Source organism: Aotus nancymaae, unplaced genomic scaffold (assembly GCF_030222135.1).
Source record: "Aotus nancymaae isolate 86718 unplaced genomic scaffold, 86718_ANA_hifiasm-v0.15.2.pri h1tg000036l, whole genome shotgun sequence".
Classification (NCBI taxonomy): Eukaryota; Metazoa; Chordata; class Mammalia; order Primates; family Aotidae; genus Aotus; species Aotus nancymaae.
Window position 1 is genome coordinate 71,585,841 of NW_026988450.1, and position 16,660 is coordinate 71,602,500.

The 16,660-nt window shown below is 47.5% G+C and overlaps 1 non-coding gene across 1 annotated transcript; it reads right to left on the minus strand.

Moving 5' to 3' along the window:
- Window positions 1-14,690: 14,690 nt before the first annotated feature.
- Window positions 14,691-14,910, minus strand: LOC135278214 (small nucleolar RNA U3). The gene has a single exon (XR_010345755.1). It is a non-coding gene; the product is annotated as a small nucleolar RNA U3 (small nucleolar RNA).
- Window positions 14,911-16,660: the final 1,750 nt, after the last annotated feature.

Genomic DNA, 16,660 nt, shown 5'->3' on the forward strand with positions numbered 1-16,660 from the left:
CTGGGATTACAGGCACCCACCACCACACTCAGCTAATTTTTTGTATTTTATTTTATTTATTTATTTATTTATTATTATTTTTTTATTGCATTTTAGGTTTTGGGGTACATGTGAAGAACATGCAAGATTGTTGCATAGGTGCATATGTGGCAGTGTGATTTGCTGCCTTCCTCCCCTTCACCTATATGTGGCATTTCTCCCCATGATATCTCTCCCCAACTCCCCACCCACCGCTGTCCCTCCCTATTTCCCCCCAACAGACCCCAGTGTGTAGTGCTCCCCTCCCTGTGTCCATGTGTTCTCGTTGTTCAACACCCGCCTATGAGTGAGAACATGTGGTGTTTGATTTTGTGTTCTTGTGTCAGTTTGCTGAGAATGATGGTTTCCAGGTTCATCCATGTCCCTACAAAGGACGCGAACTCATCGTTTTTGATGGCTGCATAATATTCCATGGTGTATATGTGCCACATTTTCCCTGTCCAGTCTATCATCGATGGGCATTTGGGTTGGTTCCAGGTCTTTGCTATTGTAAACTGTGCTGCAATGAACATTCGTGTGCATGTGTCCTTATAGTAGAACGATTTATAATCCTTTGGATATATACCCAGTAATGGGATTGCTGGGTCAAATGGAATTTCTATTTCTAGGTCCTTGAGGAATCGCCACACTGTCTTCCACAATGGTTGAACTAATTTACACTCCCACCAACAGTGTAAAAGTGTTCCTATTTCTCCACATCCTCTCCAGCATCTGTTGTCTCTAGATTTTTTAATGATCGCCATTCTAACTGGCGTGAGATGGCATCTCAATGTAGTTTTGATTTGCATTTCTCTAATGACCAGTGATGATGAGCATTTTTTCATATGTTTGTTGGCCTTGCGTATGTCTTCTTTTGTAAAGTGTCTGTTCATATCCTTCGCCCACTTTTGAATGGGCTTGTTTCTTTTTTTCTTGTAAATCTGTTTTAGTTCTTTGTAAATTCTGGATATCAGCCCTTTGTCAGATGGGTAAGCTGCAAAAATTTTTTCCCATTCTGTTGGTTGCTGATTCACTCTAGTGACTATTTCTTTTGCTGTGCAGAAGCTGTGGAGTTTGATTAGGTCCCATTTGTCTATTTTGGTTTTTGTTGCCAATGCTTTTGGTGTTTTGGTCATGAAGTCCTTGCCTATGCCTATGTCCTGAATGGTTTTGCCTAGATTTTCTTCTAGGGTTTTTATGGTGTTAGGTCTTATGTTTAAGTCTTTAATGCATCTGGAGTTAATTTTAGTGTAAGGTGTCAGGAAGGGGTCCAGCTTCTGCTTTCTGCACATGGCTAGCCAGTTTTCCCAACACCATTTATTAAACAGGGAATCCTTTCCCCATTGCTTGTTTTTGTCAGGTTTGTCAAAGATCGGATGGTTGTAGATATGCTGTGTTGCCTCCGAGTCTTCTGTTCTGTTCCATTGGTCTATATCTCTGTTTTGGTACCAGTACCATGCTGTTTTGATTACTGTAGCCTTGTAGTATTGTTTGATGTCCGGTAGTGTGATGCCTCCCACTTTGTTCTTTTTGCTTAGAATTGTATTTTTAATAGAGATGGGTTTCACCATATTGGCCAGGCCAGTCTCGAACTAATGACCTCGTGATCCACCCACCTCAGCCTCCCAAAGTGCTGGGAGTACAGGCATGAGCCACTGTGACTGGCCGGCTTTTCTTTTCACTCCTGGCCTCTTCCTGCACATCCATCCCACCCATCCACAGATCACTGCCTCCATCCACTTGGCAGGGGTCACAGCCAGACAGTGGAGTGCCTCTGGCCTGGCTACAGCCTCAGTCCGGCTTTCCTCAAACAGTTCTCTGCAGGGGCTGCTCCAGCTGGAGGGATGTCAGGGTGAATTGGCTCCAGCATCCATGCACACCATGACTCCTTAGTCCTTTCCAGTTCTCTCTGCTTAATATAAAAATAACAAAGATAGAGCAGGAGTCAGGGGGCTGAGTGAGGGGAAGGTTGTCTGGGCAGGAGGAAGGGCCGATGGTGGGCTTCAGGTCTCCCGTGGCACTTTGGGAAGCAGGGAAGTTTTCCGGGCTATGGCCTTTTCCCAACCCCTGCAGGCCCTAGTGACGTGGCAGGACTTGGTGGTAAGCCCAAGTGTCTCAGCTCATCATTCTGGCTTTGACAAGCCAGCTGGGCAAGCCGAGGGAGGCCCGGGGAGCCCGGATGTAGGGAGTGGCTAGCAGGGTTTTCTCCAGATGTGCCCTGGGAGAAGCAGCCAGCAGTTCTTTTGTCATCCATGCAGGGGAGCGGAAGGCCATGGTCCTCCCAGCTCAATTTCCTACTCAACAAGTGGCCGTTAAGGTGTGAGTCAGCCTGTTGCTGTTGGACGCCCATCGCTCTGCGCGGTGCTGACAGAGCACCCAGAAGAAGAAGGAAGGCCTCACCCCTGCAGGCCCAGATGTTCCCAGAGAGGCTCCATTGTCCCCACACTGTGGCCAGAGGGAGCCGTCACAGATGCTAACGCGTCCTGCTGAACAGCTCGGAAGCTCCCACTGCCCATGACATAGAAGCCAGGGTGCCCGCGTGCCCCTGCGGGCTGACCTCCCAGCCCATCTCTTCCCACTCCTCCCCCACCCCAGCTCCACAGACACCCCATTCCTCCACCCAGTCCACTGGGCTGATGACCGTCCTGCAGCTCTTCCCTGTGGCCACAGAGAGCACTCCTGAGCTGGCTCCCTGCTGCTCACCCTCCCAGCCCTGGACTCCCCGGACCTCAGGCTTGTCACCGTGCGGTGCCGTGATTTCTCAGTTGCTGTCGTTCCCACCGGATCGCAGGCACCAGGCACGTAGCAGGGGCCGTACGGGACCCCCTGTGCGGAGCCTACGGGGCCCTCGAGCATTTGCGTGTTTGATGACTGCCAGCGACATTTCCCACCCTGCACTGTCATAGCTTGTCTTTTCTTGAGAGCAGGGACTGTTGTTGATTCATTTCTGCATCCCCAGGTTTTAGTCTGATCAAAGACTTATTTTCTAGTTCCAAAGGCGTGCAGGCTCTGATTTCTGTAACTGAGTAAACGTTTCCATGGACTGGCCCAGAACCGACTCGATAAGTCCATGGCTCTCTCTCCGTATACTTGGTGGAGAGACAGTGAGGCCCCTAGGCAGAGGAGAGGAAAGGGTTACAGGAATCACCTCTCAGGGCCCTCCCACTCTGCTCCTACTGACCAATGAGACTTGTGGTGGGTGTGGTCCCAGCAGCCCAGGGGCCCCAAGGAACCTTGAACCTGCTCCTTCCAAGTTCAGGCCTGGAATAACACAGTGTTTCTGCCCACAGTTCCAACAGGTATAACAGCAACGGGGTCATAGTGTGTGTCCCCGTCACCTCAGGCTGTGTTAGGACGCAGAGCCATGAGGCCCCCTCCTTCACAGGGCTACTGGGTCTCATGGTTCTTATCTGCAAGAGCCAGGTACCCAGGGACTGGGCTGTCTGAACACCAAGCCTTTCAAATCATATCACGAAAATCTACCCCCAGCCTGAATCTCATAGCGTTTGTGCCTGAAATTGCACAATTGTATTGTGGCAGTTGCATCATCTGGCTCATAGTTTAAGGCTGAGAACCTTCACTACTTTAGATGACAGTTCGATGGCCCAAGGGAGAAAGTCTGATTACAAAGTGGTATTTACTGGAAGGGCCAGGCCCCCAAAAGGGATTGATCTGGGGGTCCCAGAACCGAGACTCCAGCAACCCCCATATACATGCACAGTAGGCACTCACCGAGTGTGAAATAAATGCATGATATAAGGTTATAAGTGAATGCATGATGTAAGTCTGGGCGTGGTTGCTCACACCTGTAATCCCAGCACTTTGGGAGGCGGAGGTGGGCAAATGGCTTGAGTTTAGGAGTTCAAGATCAGCCTAGGCAACATGGCAAAAATCTGTCTCTGCAAAAAATACAAAATTAACTGAGTGTGGTGGCATGTACATGTGGTCCCAGCTTCTTGGGAGGCTGAGGTGGGAGGATCACTAGATTTGGGGAGGTAGAAGTTGCAGTGAGCTGTGATCACACCACTGCACTCCAGCCTGAGTGACAGAGCAAGACCCTGTCTCAAAAAAAAAAAAAAAAAAAGGTTAAAGTGATAAATTTTATGTTACATATATTTACCACAATTTAAAAAATATATAATATACCCAAACTCATTTAATTGTACACTTGAAATTATATGGTATGTGAATTATATGTCAGTAAAGCTGTTTAAAAAAAGAAGGCTGGGTGTGGTGGCTCACGCCTATAATCCCAGCACTTTGGGAGACAAAGGTGGGCGGATCACGAGGTCAATGTCTTGAAATTCTCAATGATTTGATCATTGAACTTGTATTTCATAAGTGAGGTCTGATGCTGGTGTGAGAAGAAGGATAAGTGAACTTGGGCATCTAGAGTCCCTTGCTGACCCATCCCCATATAGCATTCACATTGTCCTGTGAGCACTTAATTTCAGAGGACCCACGAGGCATGGGAGGTCAGGGAGACTTGAAGGGAGTGCAAGGTAAGTGTCCTACCTCTGACTCAAAGGGGGTGATGGAGCTGAGAAGCCACACTGTTCAAACCACAATTGCCTAAATGCAGCAAAAAGGCAATGGTGTTCTAAGAAACATGAATGACCAAGGAATTCGACCATATGCTTGCTTACTAGTGTTGTTTCCACGCACTGACCAACTGTAATCCCAGAACTTTGGGAGGCCACATGTAAACAGGTTACACTCAAAATGATGACAAAGAAGGACCAAAAAAGATAAGGCAATCAAGTGCAGTGGCTCAAACCTGTAATCCCAGCACTTTGGGAGGCCGAGGTGGGTGGATCACCTGAGGTTAGGAGTTCGAGACTAGCCTGGCCAACGCAGTGAAACCCCATCTCTACTAAAAATGCAAAAATTAGCCAGGCATAGTGGTCCGTGCCCGTAATCCCAGCTACTTGGGAGGCTGAGGAAGGAGAATCACTTGAATCCAGGAGGCAGAGGTTGCAGTGAGCTGGGATCGCGCCACTGCACTCCAGTCTGGACGACAGAACAAGACTCCATCTCGGAAAAAAAAAGAAGAAAGATGAGGCAACTCACAGTTTCTTTTCTGTTCTGCCTTTCTTACTCGTCAGTAAGACAAAGGTAGAGAGCGTTGGTATAATGTGTTCGTAACAAGAAATGAAATAAAAACAGTTTAGTTTGTTTTGTGCAGCATTTCTACTTTCTGGTGAGAATGAAATACATATGCATGTACAAACAAAATATGGGTTGTGTAATCTCAATAATTTCACATACAAGTTAAATACTCTCATATTTGCATTTAAAATGGTATTGCACAATATAAACACGAATGCTAACAATCTCTTTTTTTTTCGTTTTCTGAGACGGAATCTTGCTCTGTTGCCAGGCTGGAGTACAATGGCACGATCTTGGCTCACTGCAACCTCCAGCTCCTGGGTTCAAGCAATTCTCCTGTCTCAGCCTCCTGAGTAGCTGGGATTACAGGCATGCGCCACCATGCCCAGCTAATTTTTTCTATTTTTAGTAGAGACAGGGTTTCACCAGGTCAGGCTGGTCCCAAACTTTCGACCTCAAGTGATATGCCAGCCTCAGCCTCCCAAAGTGTTGGGATTACATAAGCCACCGAACCTGGCCTGCTAATAATCTTAAATTTTAAGTTTTCTTTACTTAAAACATCAAGAGCAAATAAGAAAAACACTACAAGAAGTCAAGAGAAAAATTGCAGAAGGGAAAACCCAGAGAAAGATTGCAGAAGAAAGGGAAAACCTATCTGTTTTAGTACCTTTCATAGCTTTTTTTTTCTGTTGTTTTGAGCAAAGGGCCCCACATTTTCATTTTGCATTGGGCCTTGAAAATTATGCAGCCAGCCCTGCTATGACCAGCAATGCATGTTATCATTTTTTTAATTATTTTTTTTTTCAAGACAGAGTCTTGCTTTGTCACCTAGGCTGGAGTGCAGTGGTGCACTGTTCACTGCAACCTCCGCCTCCCCAGTTCAAGTAATTCTTCTGCCTCAGCCTCCCAAGTAGCTGAGATTACAGGTGCCCGCCAGCATACCCAGCTAAATTTCTTGTATTTTTAGTAGAGACGGGGTTTCACCATGTTGGTCAGGTTCGTCTCGAACTCCTGACCTTGTGATCCACGCGCCTCGGCCTTTCAAAGTGCTGGGATTACAGGCATGAACCACTGCGCCCAGCCTCTATCATTTCTTAAAGTTATGCATGAGCAAAGACATGGAGCGACTGAAATTGCTGCTGGGGATACGCAATGGTCCAGGCACCTCAGCAAGTACTTTGGCAGTTTCTCACCAAGTTATACAGACATCTGTCATAAGACCCGGCAATCTCATGTCCAGGTATTGACCTAAGCGAAATAAAAACATATTTGTACAAAAACCTGTATATAAATATTTATAGTGGCTTTAGACATAAACACCCCAAATTAGAAACAGCCCAACATCCTTCAGCTGGGAAGTAGTTAAACAAACTGTGGTAAATCCATGCAATAAAATGCTACGTAGCAATAAAAAGCAGCTAGCTACCAACACATGCCACAGTGTGGATGAATCTCAAGTGAGTTATGCTAAGAGAAAGAAGTGGAATTCAAAAGGCTTATACTATATGGTTCCATTTATAGGTCTTTCCGGGACAGGCAGAATTTTAGGGACAGAAACACATCAGTTCTTGCCAGGGGTTGGGGTAGGGGAAATAGTGACTATAAAAGAGCAGGGGAAATATTTTGCACTTATGGTAAATATTCTTTGTCTTTTTTTTTTTTAATGAGATGAGTCTTGCTGTGTTGCCCAGGCTGGAGTGCAGTGGCATGATCTCAGCTCACTGTAACTTCCACCTCCCAGGTTCAAGAGATTCTCCTGCCTCAGCCTCCCCAGTAGCTGGAATTACAGGCACCCACCGCCGTGCCCAGCTAAATTCTGTATTTTTAGTAGAGACAGGTTTTCACCATGTTGGCCAGGCTGGTCTCGAACTCCTGACCTCAGGTGATCCTGCCTGCCTCAGCCTCCCGAAGTGCTGGGATTACAGGCATGAGCTACCGTGCCCTGCCATATTCTGTATCTTGATTGTAATGGTGGTTACGTGACTGTGTTTCTCAAAACTTAGAGAGCTGTACACTAATGAGGGTACATTTTACTGCATGTAAGTTATACTTTGATTTTTTTAAGTTTCTGTGATGTCCTAACCAAACCATCAGAGGTCCCATGGTTTTTATGCATGTCAGAAATCCTGAGCAATGGAAAGGGGGCTCTGAAGTAGGAAACCTGAGAGGGCAAAGGCGTTGGCAGCTGTGGCTCCCTGGGAATGAAGCCGTGTTTCTGCCGGATGCTGAAGATGGAATCACTGAGGATGATCCTGCAGAGATGCCCCCCCATGAAAAGCAACTGTAAGGCCGGGCTCAGTGGCTCATGCCTGTAATACCAGCACTTTGGGAGGCCACGGTGGGAGGATCACTTGAGGTCAGCAGTTTGAGACCAGCCTGGCCAACATGGTGAAACTCCGTCTCTACTAAAAATACAAAAATTAGCTGGGTGTGGTGGCAGGTGCCTGTAATCCCAGTTACTCAAGAGACTGAGGCAGGAGAATCACTTGAACCTGGGAGACGGAGGCTTCAGTGAGCCAAGATAGTGGGCACTCCAGCCTGGGCAACAGAGCAAGACTCTGTCTCAAAAATAAATAAATAAAAAGCAACTGTAAAGAACCTGTGGATGGGGGAGTGGGGTCTAGGGTGCCCGCTGGACACCCTGACCTGTGCCGGCTGCCACCCGCTGCCCTTGCCCGCCAGCAGAGGCCAGCGCTGCAGGGGCTCCTTGGCCTAGCTTTGCTGAGCTGATTTTAGGCAGAATGGATTGATTGGTGTTGACAGGGAGCTATTTACCCGTCTAATTAATTATGCCAACTCATTTTCAACTTAATTGCACTTCTCGGGTCATTGGGTAAAGAGACTGTATGATTTTCATGCTGCTGCAAGCCTTGATGGGGAAGTGGCAGGGAGAGGGTGGTAGCTGCCCCTGGAGGTCAAACAGCCACCCTGTTCCTCCAGGTCCCTGTGTCCCTGACCTGACTCCTGCCCTATGGACAAGCTCTGAAATCCTATTTGTGTGCATTCTATCCAAGTGAGCTGGCATGTGACTCAGGAGCTGTTTGCCGTCTATTCACCTAACGAGCACTGATTCGGTGCCTCCGACGTGCCAGCCCCAAACTGGGATAGGCACTCGGAGTTCCAAGAAGTGAAGTCATACCTGACCCCATCCCCACCCCAAATTGCTCACAGCGTAAAGGAGATTCCCGCTTCAACCAGAAGTCACAGACAAACAGAATCCAGGCTCTGCCATGGGGCCCTTAAGGACTTTACTTAACCGCCCTGTGCCTCAGTTTCCTCATCTGGAGAAACATTACCAGGCTGCGTCAGGATAAGGAGTGTATATGACAGGACTATCCGTCCCTGCTGCTGTCCTCTCTGCCCACCCCACCCGTTGTCTTGTGGATGGTCCCATGTTCCAGATTTTTCTGATTGTTTCCTTCTCATGGGATGACCTAAAAAACATTTTTTTAATCAAAAGCTTATTGAAACAGTGCAAAACCACTACAAAGCATTCCCTTTCTCCTCCTCCTCTTACTTCTTCTTCTTGAGACAGGGTCTTGCTTCTTTTTTTTTTTTTTTTTTTTGAGACGGGGTTTCATTCTGCCATCCAGGCTGGAGGGCGGTGGTGTGATCATGGCTCTCTGCAGCCTCACCTTCCATGATTCAAGCAATCCTGCCACTTCAGCCTCCCAAGTTACTGGGACTACAGGCCCATGCACCACTACACCTGGTTAATTTTTTAAAAAAATTTGTAGAGACAGGGGTCTCACTATGTTACCAGGCTGGTCTTGAACCCCTGGCTCAAGCAGTCCTCTCGCCTCAGCCTCCCAAAGTGTTGGGATTACACATATGAGCCACTGCATCCAGCCATTTCCTTTCTTTTGAACCATTGAGAGAAAGCTGCCGACAGAATGCGCCATCATCCCTATTATTTTTAGTGTGTTTCCTATAAGCTAGGATCCTCTCCTACAAACTACAGTTCAACGATCAAAATCGGGAAATCAACAGTGATAAATTGTTGCCATTTAATCCTCAGGTCCCATGCAAGTTCTACCAGCTGTTCCAATATGTCTTTCATAGCAAAAGAATCCAGTGCAGAATCACGTGTTGCGTTTAGTTATCAGAGTGCTTTAGCCTCCTTCAGTATGGAGTTCCCCAGAGCTCCCTAAGACAATGGCTTTGAGAGTTCCAAGATGAGAGGGCAGTTACTTTGTAGGATGTCCTCCCATGTGGCTCTGTCTGATATTTCCTTGTAATTAGATTCTGGTCATGTATCTTTCCCAGGAACATCACAGAAGTGGTCCTGTCATCTTGTTGCATCCTCTCAGGTGGCTCAAGATTTCAATTTGTCCCTTTTTTGATGAGGGTCACTTTGCTCACTTGATTAGGGTGGTGTCTGATAAGTGTCTGTGTTGTAAAGTTTCTTGTTCCCCTTTGTAATTATTATTTTATGGAGAGTTTGTTTTTGTTTTATTATTATTATTTTTTTGAGAAGAAATCTAGCTCTGTCGCCAGGCTGGAGAGCAGTGGCTCGATCTCAGCTCACTGCAACCTCCACCTCTCAGGTTCAAGGGATTCTCCTGCCTCAGCCTCCTGAGTAGGTGGGACTACAGGGGCATGCCCAGCTAATTTTTTGTATTTTTAGTAGACATGGGGTTTCACCATGTTGGCCAGGATGGTCTCAATCTCCTGACCTCATGATCTGCCCACCTCAGCCTCCCAAAGTGTTAGGAATACTGACATGAGCCACCGCACCCAGCCTATTTTATTTTTTTTAGACAGGGTCTCATTCTGTCACCCAGGCTGGAGTGTCTTGCATGAACATGGCTCACTGCAACCGGGACCTCCTGGGCTCAAGCAATCCTCCCACCCCAGCCTCTCAAGTAGCTGAGGCTACAGGAACGCACTACCACACTGATTTTTTTTTTTTTTTTTTGAGAGTCAGGGTCTTGCCATATTGTTCAGGCTGGTCTGGAACTCCTGAGCTCAAGCAATCCACCCACTTTGGCCTCCCAAAATTCTGAGATTACAGGTGTAAGCCACCAGGCCCTGTTGGGAATTTATTTGAAACTATTTAACTATCCCATTCCTTCTCAAACTTTCAAAATATGTATTTATTATATTAGTCTGGTTTTGTGGTTTATGCATTATAATCCTTTATGACCATGATTTTCATGCTCAGATTGTCCCAGGTAAGCAAGTGGGAGCCCATTCAAATTGACTTCTGTATCTTTTGACATGTCCTCATCACTCGTTGAGCTCTTTCCTGCTTTCTGGCGTGAGATGCTCTGTGATCACTTTGTACTTTGTCTGCCCTGGACTTGAAATTGGCTATTTCTCTAAGAAGCCCTGAGCACTAGGCACACACATTGCAGTCAGAGCATCGCTGTCAGCAGACAGAACAGGAGAATCGGTATGTTCATATATATTTACAAAATATATATATGTATAAATATAGATATTTATAAATATATATATGAACATACCGATTCTCCTGTTTATATATATTTTTTATAAATATATATATTTACAGAATTTGTTTTCTATATCTATAAATATCCTATTCATTTATAATATATATTATATATTAAGATTTTTTAAATCTAAGTTTATCTATCTCTATTGAAAGCTTGAGTTCAAATCAGTACCTCCAATTCATATCTAACAAGTTCATTTCAGTTCCCCCTCTCTCTGACAGTAAGAAACCTGGATTCCCTTACCATTAACCTGTTTATTTGATCGATGCTCCTGCATGTAACCAATCTCCCATCTACCCCCACCTCCTCCAGCTAGAGCTCTGACACCCCTTACTGGCAGCCCCCTGCCCACATGGACGCCCTCCTTGCCCTGTTGGGGCTTCCACTGGCCCGTGGGAGGACACATTCTGATGCCCTGTGCAGACATTCCTCACCCCTCAGCCCCCTGCACCTCCTCACCTGCCCTGGGCTCCCACACATGCTCTGAGCCACCAAGCCCATCCCCACCTCTGACACCCACCTTGCTCTGATCCATCCAACAGCTTTAGGACTGAATTGTTCAGGAAGAAAAGAGAGGGGCGGTATAGAGCAAGGAAACATGTACACTTTTAATGACATGGAAAATACACTCCTGAGTAATGCTAAGCAAAAAAGAAGGCAAGATATATAAAATTGCATGGAGAGTGTAATATGAATGATGTAGAAAGCTCAGAAAGAAACACCGGCACTCTCTAGGCTGCAGAGCCAAGCAGAAACCGGACAAGGTTTGTCCACTGATCGCCCAGCGCAGTGCCCTTAGATCTCACACCCTTTGAGATTAGCATTGTGCCTTATTTCCTTCATCCATGAAACGGAATGGTAATAGCACTTACTCATAGGGTTGTCATGAGGGTGAAGTGAGTTAGCACATAAAAAGCACGTAGGATAGCACCGCACACTCAAAGGGCATGCTCCATAAATGTTAGCTGTTACTACAGGGATAAAGTTCAGTGTGGTCCTCTATGTTACCTTCCTGAGGTCACCTATCACAGGCACAGTCTGGGCACAGTTGTGCCCAACTCCAAAGTTCATGATATACCCGTGATCAGGACAAGACTGCCTGAGACATTTTCTACAAGCGCCTTGCAGACCAGAGGAGGAACAGTTATGGCCGCTTGGTAATTCACTAGGGGAGCTCCCTCACGTAGGTCGGATTCAGGACAGACCTTGAACACTGGGAAAGATTTGAATAAGCTGGCCGGGGGTGGTGGCTCATGCCTGTAATCCCAGAACTTTGGGAGGCCAAGGCGGGTGGATCACGAGGTTAGGAGATCGAGACCATCCTGGCCAACATGGTGAAACTCTGTCTCTATTAAAATGCAAACAATTAGCCAGGCATGGTGGCAGGCACCTATAGTCCCAGCTACTGTTGGTGGGGGGCGGAGCTGAGGCAGGGGAATCACTTGAACCTGGGAGGCAGAGGTTGCGGTGAACTGAGATCCAGCCACTGCACTCCAGCCCGGTGACAGAGCAAGACTCTGCCTCAAAAAAAAAAAAAAAAACCGATTTGAATAAATTATGATGATAGAGGGAAGGACTGGGGGAACAGACTGAACAATAGCAGGGGACTGGGAGCCCCACATCGTCACCTGCGAGGGTGTTCCTCAGCCTCAGCGCTGCAGGTGTTCTGGGCCAGGCAGCTCTGTACTGTGGGGGGCTTTCCAGTGCACTGTTGGAGGTAGCAGCACCCCCGGCTTATCCTCACTAATGCCAGTTAGCAACCAACCCCCCACCCCAGAATGATAACCGAAAACTGCTACAGACATTGCCCGCTGTCCCCTGGATGGGGGTCCAAAATCACCTCCAGCTGAGTGCCACTGTCCTAGGTAAATGGAATGTTCAGGAAGCCCTAGAGCCACTCCTTTATCAACAGAAGACTGGCTTCTCGTCCTTTCTCTTATTGTTGGATGACCTCGTGAAGAGGAGACAACTCCACTTGAGATTGCCACAGGAAGGAAGAAGGGAAGCGAAGTCCTCCATAATCCACAGTGTCTGTCACCGAGGGCTCCTTGATAAGAATTTCTCAAGGTAGGAATGTGCAGCTCAACAGCTGGCCAGACTTCCTAGTTCAGAAGTGCAATCTCAGGTGGGGAAGTTTATTATTACAGCCAGCAAGAATGAGGACATGTCACAGGGCTGGGCTGCAGAGGAGAGATGAGAGACTAAACTGATGACAATCACCAACCAGTTTGATGACTTCGAAAACAGTCACTTCCTCTTTCTGGGCTACGGTCTTCTCATCAGTAACTGAAGGGCCTGCAGTACCTTCAACATTCCTTCAGGTGAGGACTTCTCTTCGATCCCTGCTATGGTTTCAATGTGTCTTCCAAAGTTCATGTGTTGGAAACTTAAAATCAGTGCAAAAGCGTTGGGAGGGGAGGCCTAATGAGAAGTGATTAGACCATGAGTATTCTGACCTCATGGATAGATTAATGTCATTATCATGGGAGTGGTTTGTTAAAATGAGTTCAGCCCCTTCTTTCTCTTTCTTCTGCCCTGCACTATGGGATGCATGGTCCAGAAGGTCTCACCAGATGCTGGCACCATGCTTTTGGACTTGCCAGACTCCAGAACCATGAGCCAAATAAATTTCTGTTTATTTTAAATTACCCAGTCTGTGGCATCCCGTTAGAGCAGCATAAAATGGACTAAGATAATCCCTATAAAGAGTGGCAGAAGGCTGGGCACGGTGGCTCATGCCTGTAATCCCAACACTTTGGGAGGCTGAGGTGGGTGGATCACAAGGTCAAGAGTTCGAGACCAGCCTGGCCAATAAGGTGAAACTCCATCTCTACTAAAAAAAAAAAAAAATTAGCTGGGCATGGTGGTGGGCACCTGTAGTCCCAGCTACTCAGGAGGCTGAGGCAGGAGAATCGCTTGAACCCAGGAGGCAGAGGTTGCAGTGAGCCGAGATTGCACCACTGCACTCCAGCCTGGGCAAAAAAGGAAAACTCCGTCTAAAAAAAAAAAAAAGGCAGCAAAAGAATAGTTGCCAGCTCACTGGCAGAATCCTATGATCAACTAGTAATGTCTGCCAGAGATGGAGGATGAGTGGCACCATCATGTATGGTGTGTTTGCTGACTGTTCTACAGGAGTCAACCAGAATCTCCGGATCTATGTGAGGACCAAGAGCTGGGGACAGAAGCAGAGCTCTAGAGGGAAACGTTCCATTCAGATTCCTAGTTTTGTTTTGTTTTGTTTTAAAGAGCTGCTCTGTGAGAGGACAGGGAGAAAATGGACCCTACACGTCACAGATACTCAACTTACCTCAGTCTCAGGAAGGCACTCCAGCATTTATTCATCCAAAAAAGAGAATTACATCCAGGTGAAAGGAGAACCCCAGAATATCCAACTACTATTAAAATTCTCCCTGCCGGGCGCGGTGGCTCAAGCCTGTAATCCCAGCACTTTGGGAGGCCGAGGCAGGTGGATCATGAGGTCAAGAGATCGAGACCATCCTGGTCATCATGGTGAAACCCCATCTCTACTAAAAATACAAAAAATTAGCTGGGCATAGTGGCACGTGCCTGTAATCCCAGCTACTCAGGAGGCTGAGGCAGGAGAATTGCCTGAACCCAGGAGGAGGAGGTTGTGGTGAGCCGAGATCGCGCCATTGCACTCCAGCCTGGGTAACAAGAGCGAAACTCCGTCTCAAAAAAATAAAATTCTCCCCTATGCATGTTCGGGAACCAATAAGAGGACTTGAAATGCTCTGTGAGTAGAAAGGGAAGGGGAATAGGAAAGAAAAAAGTGAAGCTTGGAATAGTGGGAAGTACATGGGCTCTGCCATTTACCAGCTGTGTGATCTTGGGCAAGTAACTCAACCTCTCCAAGCCTTGGTTTCCTCTTTGGTGAAATGAGGACTAATAATCCATTTCTCCCTCAGTACAGACAGCTAGCATGCAGTGAGCACTCAGCGATGGCCAAGTATGGGAGAAACCAGGGTGGAAGGAACATACGGGACCATTTTGTGCAGGGTCGCAGGCAGGCTCAAGACTTGGTACTTAGTTTAACAGGCAATCAGGAGCCACTGACAACTTTTTAAAAAATTAACATAAATGGGAGCCACTCAGACTGTGTTCTCTTCCTCTTCCCCTTCCAGAGGAAGAGAAGAACCATCTTCAATGACATGGCAGTTGCCAAATTGCCATGAAGCAATACCTAAAGCCACCTCATGCTCAGGAGAGAACGCTCACCTCCTCCTCGTGGTTCCCAGTGCTCTACACATTCAGAGAAACTTCTCTAGTAATGAACTCGGGAACCGGTCACTGAGAGTACAGTCTCTATAGACAGTTTTGGAGCCATGGACTGAAGGTGAGCAAATTCATGGACCACTGCCCCACCCCCAGGTCTATCTCGATAGACTGGGGATAGGACTTGGTGATGCAGAATCAGAGAATGGCCTGAGGAGGACACAGACCAGACGGGAGAGGAGGGAAGACGGGAGGAGGATGTGGGAGAAGCGCTACGTCAATATCCAGAAGCAAGAGTTGGTGAAAGGCAGAAGGGAGAGGCCGTAGAGCCGAATAGGCAGTGGGAGAGAGGGTTATTGGGTTTGCCCTCTTCGACCCTTCAGGGATTGTAGGGAGGAGAAAAAATAGAATAACAAGAGGATTGCCCAGGATTGTGAATTGGATTCCTTTGACATTCCTGAAAAAAAAAAAAGAGAGAGAGAGAGAAGAGATTCCTTTTATTTTATTTCATTTTTGAGACAGAGTTTCACTCTGTTGCCCAGGCTGGAGTGCAGTGGTACGATCTTGGCTCACTGTAGCCTCTGTCTCCCCTGTTCAAGCGATTCTCCTGCCTGAGCCTCTCGAGTAGCTGGGACTACAGGCACATACCACCAGGCTCAGCTAAATTTTGTCTTTTTAGTAGAGACGGTGCTTCACCATGTTGGCCAGGCTGGTCTCAAACTCCTGACCGCAAGTGATCCACCTGCCTCAGCCTCCCAAGTGCTGGGATTACAGGCGTGAACCACTGCTCTCGGCCATGCCACACTTTAAAAAATACTGTGGTACTGCAGGGCTGAGCCACAAGGGCCACAGCTTCAGTAGGATTACAGGTGCTCATAGCTGTTTTTCTCCAAGAAATGGCTATGCCACTGAGAGATATCGGGTTCTTATCATATCCCAGCTCTTTGAAGACCACACAATCCTGATTTCTTGGTGTCATCCCTGCGCAGATAGCATCAGGGCCTTGCTTTCATTTCTTCACTCCTCACCACTCCCCAGCACTCTCTGCGGTAGCACCTGACACTGCCTGAAGGCTTTCTCTGACTTCAGGGCTGTGCTAAGTGAACTGGCCCTGGGAGAGGCCCTCAGCCAATGATAACTAGGGCTCCTTAGATAAACTCAGCAGCTTTCTCACCCTTTGGGCAGAAAAACCTTGAGATGCATTTGGCACCATCACCCAGAGGTTCCCACAGGCTGGAACCCCCTGATATCCCCACAGATGTCCATGAACCCAGATGTCCACAACAATGACCTGCTCATCAGCTTCACCTGGCCTGGCTTCCTTCCCTTCCCGTCTCTCTTCCCCACTCCTCTCTCTGCTTCTAGGAATGACCTTTGGATTAACCACTTGTACTCAAATCCCAATCTCAGAGCCTGTTTCCAGCAGAGCCCAACCAAAGAGAGTCAGGGCTCTAGGCATTCCATCCATTGTCAGGCCGAAATCTAATCTGGAAAGAACATGTGGCCACGCCCCTTGGAGTTTGTAGATTTCAAACCCATGTGCTGCTCCTCCCACTCCAGCGCCAAGACTCACTGGTGCCCTGGGCTTGTGGGCCGAACACAGGCTCGGCTCCTTCTCCAGATGGTGTTCCAAGCAGCCACTTCCAGCGAAGCAGCGTTGGCCTGAGAACTAGAACCTCATTGTGGTCTCTGCAAACAAGACAACAACAAATACATGAGAGGGGACGGGAAAGAGGAGCTCCTTTATAGGGCAGGGAGGGGGGGACACTTGGGTGTGACCAAGGAAAGGAGGAGTGCCTGGTTCACAGCTCTCCCTGGCCCGTGTCCAGCTCCCCTCCTCT